The sequence below is a fragment of the Triticum dicoccoides genome, chromosome 6A (genome assembly GCF_002162155.2).
Source record: "Triticum dicoccoides isolate Atlit2015 ecotype Zavitan chromosome 6A, WEW_v2.0, whole genome shotgun sequence".
NCBI lineage: Eukaryota > Viridiplantae > Streptophyta > Magnoliopsida > Poales > Poaceae > Triticum > Triticum dicoccoides.
In genome coordinates, this window is record NC_041390.1 from 192,547,532 (window position 1) to 192,554,665 (window position 7,134).

The following is a 7,134-nucleotide window of genomic DNA, read 5'->3' on the forward strand; positions in this document are numbered from 1 at the left end:
TGATCACAGACATGACGAGGAGTCTCGAAATGGTCGAGACGTAAAGATCGATATATTGGGCGACTATATTCGGACATCGGAAGTGTTCCGGATGGTTTCGGAGAAAACCGGAGTGCTGGAGGGTTACCGGAACCCCTCGGGAGAAATAGTGGGCCTTATGGACCTTAATGGAGAGAGAGAGAGGGCTGGCCTAGGGCAGGCCGCGCGCCCCTCCCCTTCTGGTCCGAATTGGACTAGGAGAGGGGGGTGGCGCCCCCCTTTCCTTCTCCCTCTCCCCCTTCCTTTCCCCCTCCTAGTAGGAGTAGGAAAGAGGGGAATCCTACTCCTACTAGGAGGAGGATTCCTCCTCCTGGCGCGCCTACAGGGGCCGGCCGGCCACCCCCCTTGCTCCTTTATATATGGGGGCAGGGGGCACCTCTAGACACACAAGTTGATCTATTGATCTATTCCAGTCGTGTGCGGTGCCCCCCTCCATCATAATCCACCTCAATTATATTGTAGCAGTGCTTAGGACGAAGCCCTGCGTCGGTAGCATCATCATCACCGTCATCACGCCGTCGTGCTGACGAAACTCTCCCGTGAAGCTCTGCTGGATCGGAGTTCGTGGGACGTCATCGAGCTGAACGTGTGCTGAACTCGGAGGTGCCGTGTGTTCAGTACTTGGATCGTTCAGATCGTGAAGACGTATGACTACATCAACCGTGTTGTGCTAACGCTTCCGCTTTCGGTCTATGAGGGTACGTAGACACACTCTCCCCTCTCGTTGCTATGCATCACCTTGATCACGTGTGTGTGCGTAGGATTTTTTTGAAATTACTACGTTCCCAAACACCAACCCCCCACCGGAAATTGTTCATTCAAACCCCCCCCCCAACAACGCTCACTGTTCATTCAGAGGCAGCATCGATCGGCTTCAGTTAGCAGCAGTAGCAAAGGAATCACTCGGGTTCAGTTTACAGCAAGGGATCGATCACTCGGGTTCAGTAACGTAGCTAGTGTAATCGCTCGGGTTTAGTTAGAGCCCAACGCCTTGCTCGGGTTCAGTTAGAGCGCAACGCCTCACACACGCGCGTATGTACGAGAGAAACGCGCATCGCTCGGCCCCCGACCACCCACCGTAACCGGGAACTTCCTCGATATTTTCCTCGCCCTCGCTTCTACCACGGTTTTTCCGTCATGGACGGCCCAAAGAATGTCATGCAGCTGCGTCTCCGGCCCGCCCAGGACGAAAAGCCCATTTTCTGTCATGATTTTTTTGTCGTAGAAGTAGGAGCCCACTACATCTATGATGATACCGGGTTTTGTCACAATTGTCGTCACAGAAGTGTCATAAGCATGACATGAAAAAAAATCGTTCGGCCCAAAATGTCACGGATGTGTCTTTTTTTGTAGTGGTAGGACAAAAGATGCCATGCAAGTTCTTTTCCATAAACATGTATGACTATATTCGGAATACATGCCTACATTATATTGATGAATTGGAGCTAGTTCTGTGCCACCCTAGCTTATAACTGTTGCATGATGAATGCCATCCGACATAATTATTCATTATTGATCCATTGCCTAAGAGTTCGTTTCATATTAATCTTTGCTAAGTTACTTTTCCATTGTCATTGTTATAATTGTTACAAAATTGCTACTATTACTTTTGCCACTATTACCGTTAATTCCATATTACTTTGCTACTAAATATTTTGCTGCAGATATTAAGTCTTTCAGGTGTGGTTGAATTGAAAACTCAGCTGCTAATACTTGATAATATTCTTTGGCTCCCCTTGTGTCGAATCAATAAATTTGGTTTGAATATTATACCCTCGAAAACTGTTGTGACCCCCTATACTTGTGGGTTATCAGTGACCAATTCCCCCTCCGGTAGAGTACCGAAAAAGGCCTCCAAATGGGGTCATGGAAGAACAGAAGGTTGCGGCCGCGGAGAATGTGTTTCAGATGGCTCTCTGTTGGTGTGGGAATATTTGGGATTTTATAGAGGTGGAATTAGGTCAAACGGAGTTGCGTGGGAGTCACGAGCTCAGGGGATGCGCCCCACCCCCAAGTCGCCCCTGTGAGCTTGTGGCTCTCCCGTAAGTCTTCTAGCCTCCTTCTGAACCTTCTACGGCCCCTTCCAGTCAAGAAAAAATCACCGTAAAGTTTCATCGTGTTTGGACTTCATTTGATACTGATTTTCTTAAAAGCCAAAAACAAGCAAAAAAAACAAGAAGTGATACTGAGCACTGCGTTAATAGATTAGTCCCTAAAATAATATAAAATAGTATAAAAATGCATATAAAGCATCCAAGATTGATAATGCAATAGCATGAAATAATCACACATTATAGATACCTTGGAGACGTATGAGCATCCCTAAGTTTGATTCGTACTCATCCTCGAGTAGGTAAATGATAAAAACATATTTTTTGATGTGAAGTGCTACCTAACATGTGTATCATATAATTTCTTTACGGTATAAATATTCAGAAACGATGAAGTACAATATCAACATTATTGCATGAATATAAGAAACATAATCATTACTTTTTCAAAATATACGATTATTAACGAATGATAAATAAGGGAAGTAAAAAACAAATAAAGTCTCGCATCAACACAGCTGATCAACAGGTAATGGAGAAGTATTCACAATATTAAAAGATTGTCTTGAGTTTTAAAATTATCCATGGTTTTATTCTGAACACGCCATGCGTGACATGGGCCGACCCAATAACCGGAATCAGTCCAATTTTGTTTTTCTTTGATTTATCATTTTAAAGTAACTTTTTTATTTAACATATTTAAGAGAGATGTGAAAAATTCACAATCTAGAAAATGTTCCAGAAATTCAAAAAATGTTTGTGAATTTTAGTAAATGATTGTGAATTAAAAATATTTGCAAAATTAAAAAATATTCATGAATTTAATAAGTGCTATAAAATCTAAAAACATTCAAAATTTCAAACGATTTTCTTGAATTTTACAATTATTCATGATTTTATTTTTAAAAACTGTTCACCCGGCTGCACACACTGCCCCGTTTTTCTATTCGAGAGTACCAAAACTCTCGTACTTCATCGCCTGGCCTTTATACTCGAGGTGATGTAGCGGCCAAGCATGTATGACTCCCATGCACGTATCACACGGCCACCACTACCGGCCACTAACTCCAGGCCAGCTAACCAGCTAACTACCAATGCATGCATCCACTAGCCAACTATATGCACGCAACAACCCAGGCATGCACTACTAGCTACGGCCTAAACTCACTCCTTGACCCAAGTGACTCGGCAAGCACTTAACTAGTTGACTACTGCAAATATGTGCCACACACGCACACACGCTACACACATACGCCACATTGCTGCGTCTCGCACGTCCCGTTCGTTCCGCGCGCCACCGACGCACCCGACAAACCCGACGAGCCCGACGGTACCAGTGTGTCTCGCCCGTCCCGCGTGCATCTGACGAGCCCAACCACACACGTCGTGGCTTATTCCAACACATACCCCCTAAGCCACGATCTAGAGGAGTCCGTCGTCGTCGACGTTGTAGCCGCCACCGCCCTGATGTCGCTGCCAAGCCTGCCACCGTGCCGCTGTGCCCTTCGCGCGCAGTCCCCACGTCCCCGCATTCACGGGCCGCGCTCCCGCCGCGCACGTACGCGATATGCGCAACCAGGTCCAGCGCCTCGACGCGGTCCGCTCCTGCGGTCCCGACGCGTCCGGTGCGCACCCATAACACGCACCAGTCGCGCCCGGCTCGCCGCCGCGCTTATTGCCCTGCACCGTTGCGCCGTCAACCGCAGCGCAGCGCCTCCACGGTCGTCGCGCCGAGCCGCCGCGGCCTCTGCGACACCACGCAGGTCCTCCGCGACCTCCTCGTTTTCGCGACTGCCGCTGCTCGTCGCGCGCACGGCATCACGCCACACCGCCGTGGACTCGCCGCGCGCCCGGCACCACGCCACACCGCCGTGGACTCGCCGCGCGTTGCCGACGCCACGCGCTCGCCGCACGCCGTTGCCAAGACCTTCATGTCCATCGCGCACCGTGGGCACCGCGGACGCCGCCGTGCGCCACGGCCGCCCCTCAAATCTGGCTCTGTATACCAATTGTTCGAATCACAGCCCTCTTCCTCTCACTCGAGACTAGAGATAGAAGGATACACTGGAGTTTCACCCGGCTGCATACACAGCCCCGTTTTTCTATTTCAGAGTACCAAGACTCTCGTACTTCATCGCCTGGCCTTTATACTTGAGGTGACGCAGCGGCCAAGCATGCATGACTCCCATGCACGCATCACACGGCCACCACTACCGGCCACTAACTTCAGGCCGGCTAACCAGCTAACTACCAATGCATGCACCCGGTAGCCAACTACATGCACGCAACAATCCAGGCATGCACTAGTAGCTACGGCCTAAACTCACTCCTTGACCCAAGTGACTCGGCAAGCACCTAACTAGCTGGCTACTGCACACATGTGCCACACACACGCACACGCTACACACATACGCCACGTTGCTGCGTCCTGCACGTCCCATCCGTCCCGCGCGCCACTGACCCGCCCGACAAACCCAACGAGCCCGACGGCACCAGTATGTCTTGTCCGTCCCGCGCGCATCCGACGCGCCCGACGAGTCCAACCACACACGTTGTGTCTTATTCCAACACCGCGGCGGAGCCCTTGTCGTCGCCGTCATCCAAGGCAGCAACGCGTGACGCGAACCCACCGCTCTCGGTCACGTGTGACTCTGCAGTCCATGCTGGCGCCGGAAAGGGCCCCTCGCCGTCGTCACCAAAGGCCCCTCCGCATGGGACGAAAAGACTGCTCCTGACTGCCGCCGAGCCCCGACCGGAGGCCTCCGCCACGCCGGTCTTGAAGAGGAGAAAGACGATTCCAAGCACAGGGCCTCCGACGAGCACGCCGCACGCTGCAGCTTTCAAAGCGTTTCACGAGGTACCACCAGAACGGCCCGATGCTGAACCGGACGTGCTCCTGCGGGCATCGCATCTCAAGGTCCGGTTCGCCGGCATCATCGCCAAGGCTAAAAAGACTCTCAGCATCCGCCATCGGCAGGACCTCGAGAGGCTGCCGGCGGCCGACATCGACGAAGGTAGCCGCGCGCTGGAGGCTGACACGGAGGGTCAAGCAGCTCGCGAGGGCGAGGCTCTCCTGCGGCAGGAGGAGGAGAGGAACGCCCGCGTCGCCGGGCTCAGGAAGGCGGCTCGCGAGGCGCTGCAGGAGGTGGAGAGGAACGCACGGCTCACGGGGCTCAGCAGGGAGACTATACACCCAGTGCACCTCATGGAGCTCGGCATAACTGCCGTGGAGCGTGCCGTGAGCCCGGAACGGCCTGGGGCGCCCAAGCATTGCCGTCCGTCCAACCCCTTGGAGGAGCTCGGGCTCTTCGTGAAACCGGTCGACGATGACGGCGAAGAAGAAACATAGGAAACGAGGCATGCGGTCCGCTGGTTCTGGCCTCTAGGAGATGCTCACTGAACGTAGGAAGCTCTCAACCTTCTCTTGATCTGTTTGACACTTACATCGTATGTGCCTAAGCCTTGCTGATTTAGGGAACATGATGAGACTAGCCGGACATGCGCAAGTAACCACATTGCTGAAGTTTTATTCTCTAAAAATCAACAGATTTTTATGATCGTTACTAGAGTGATACTATTACTTTTCATCTCTGTTTTAGTTTAACACATATTGGGTTTGAGGTATTACTTCAGCCGGCGGGGCATTTCCATTTTTGGTCCATCTGTCCATGCTTGTGCTGTTATGGGATCCTGCAATATGTGGCTATTTTAGATGCTGCTCCTCAGGTTTCCGAAATTCATGTTTTCTCTTAATGCACCGGAAAACACTAAAATCATTGACCATGCTAAAACCTAAAATCAAATTGTGCAGATCAAAATAAATATGCTTTTTTTCTATAACTGGTTAGTTTGATAACCTTGTTGTATGGATGTCTGCTTACGGTCTTGCTATGATCAAATGTGCTAGCCTAGTGTTCGTATGGTAACCTTGCTACATGTATTCATTTTGAATGGAATGCTAGAAATGAAATGCATGATCATACTAGGACAATGCACGCGCATGCATGCTTATAGTAGGACAAATATGCATGCATGATAACACTAGGACAAATGTGCATGCAATTAGGCATTGGCGCGATGCACTGGTCATGGCAGTTACAATAAGGCATTGTTGTCATCAGTGCATCGTGGCATTGGTACTGTTAATTATGATGATCCTCTTAACTAATAAGGTTGTGAAGATGGAGTAGGATACTGCCAACCAAGGGTTCCATTTCATAACTGACGCGAAGGACGTTGAGGACATGATTCCGAAGAACAGGTGGCCAAACAGGGTGGACGTGTCTTGCAGGATCGCCGAGATGATGAAGCCTCTAGGGATTGGCTACAGGCCAAGGGTGGGCCATGAGCCAGGAGCAAGGGAGCCACTCAGGTTTTACGCGCCCATCAAGAACGCTGAGGTACATTCTCATGCTCGTCAACCCCAAGGCCTTCCAGCCCGTGATGAAGAAGTGGCCCGTCATCAAACCTCCATGCCTCGCAAGCTGTCTCTGCCAACAAGTGATGCGAGTTTTCTTGAGATTTTGTTCTCTGAAGATCAATAAATTTTTATGATCGTTACTAGGGTAATGTTGTTACTTTTCATCTCTGTTTTAGTTTAAACATGTTGGGTTTGAGGTACTACTTCAGCCGTCGGGGCATTTTCACGTTTGATCCATGCTTGTGCTGTTGTAGGATCCTGTAATATGTGGCTATTTTGGATGCTGCTTCTCAGGTTTCCGAAATTCCCGTTCTCTTAATGCGCTGGAAAATACCAAAATCATTGGCCATGCTAAAACCTAAAACTAAATTGCGCAAATCGAAATAAATATGCTTCTCTTCTGTTAGTTAGTTTGATAATCTTGTTATGTGGATGTCTGCTTACAATCTTGCTATGATCAAATGTCATGTAGGCACTATGAAAGAACATAACAGCACTTCCCTTCGGCCCTGACGACGTGCAGGAGTACCTGGAGCCAAAGCACTTTCCTGATATGGGCTGGTGGTCGACGTACAACAACGTCAGATCAGACATGAGTAGGATGGCCGTCGTGCTCATCAACAC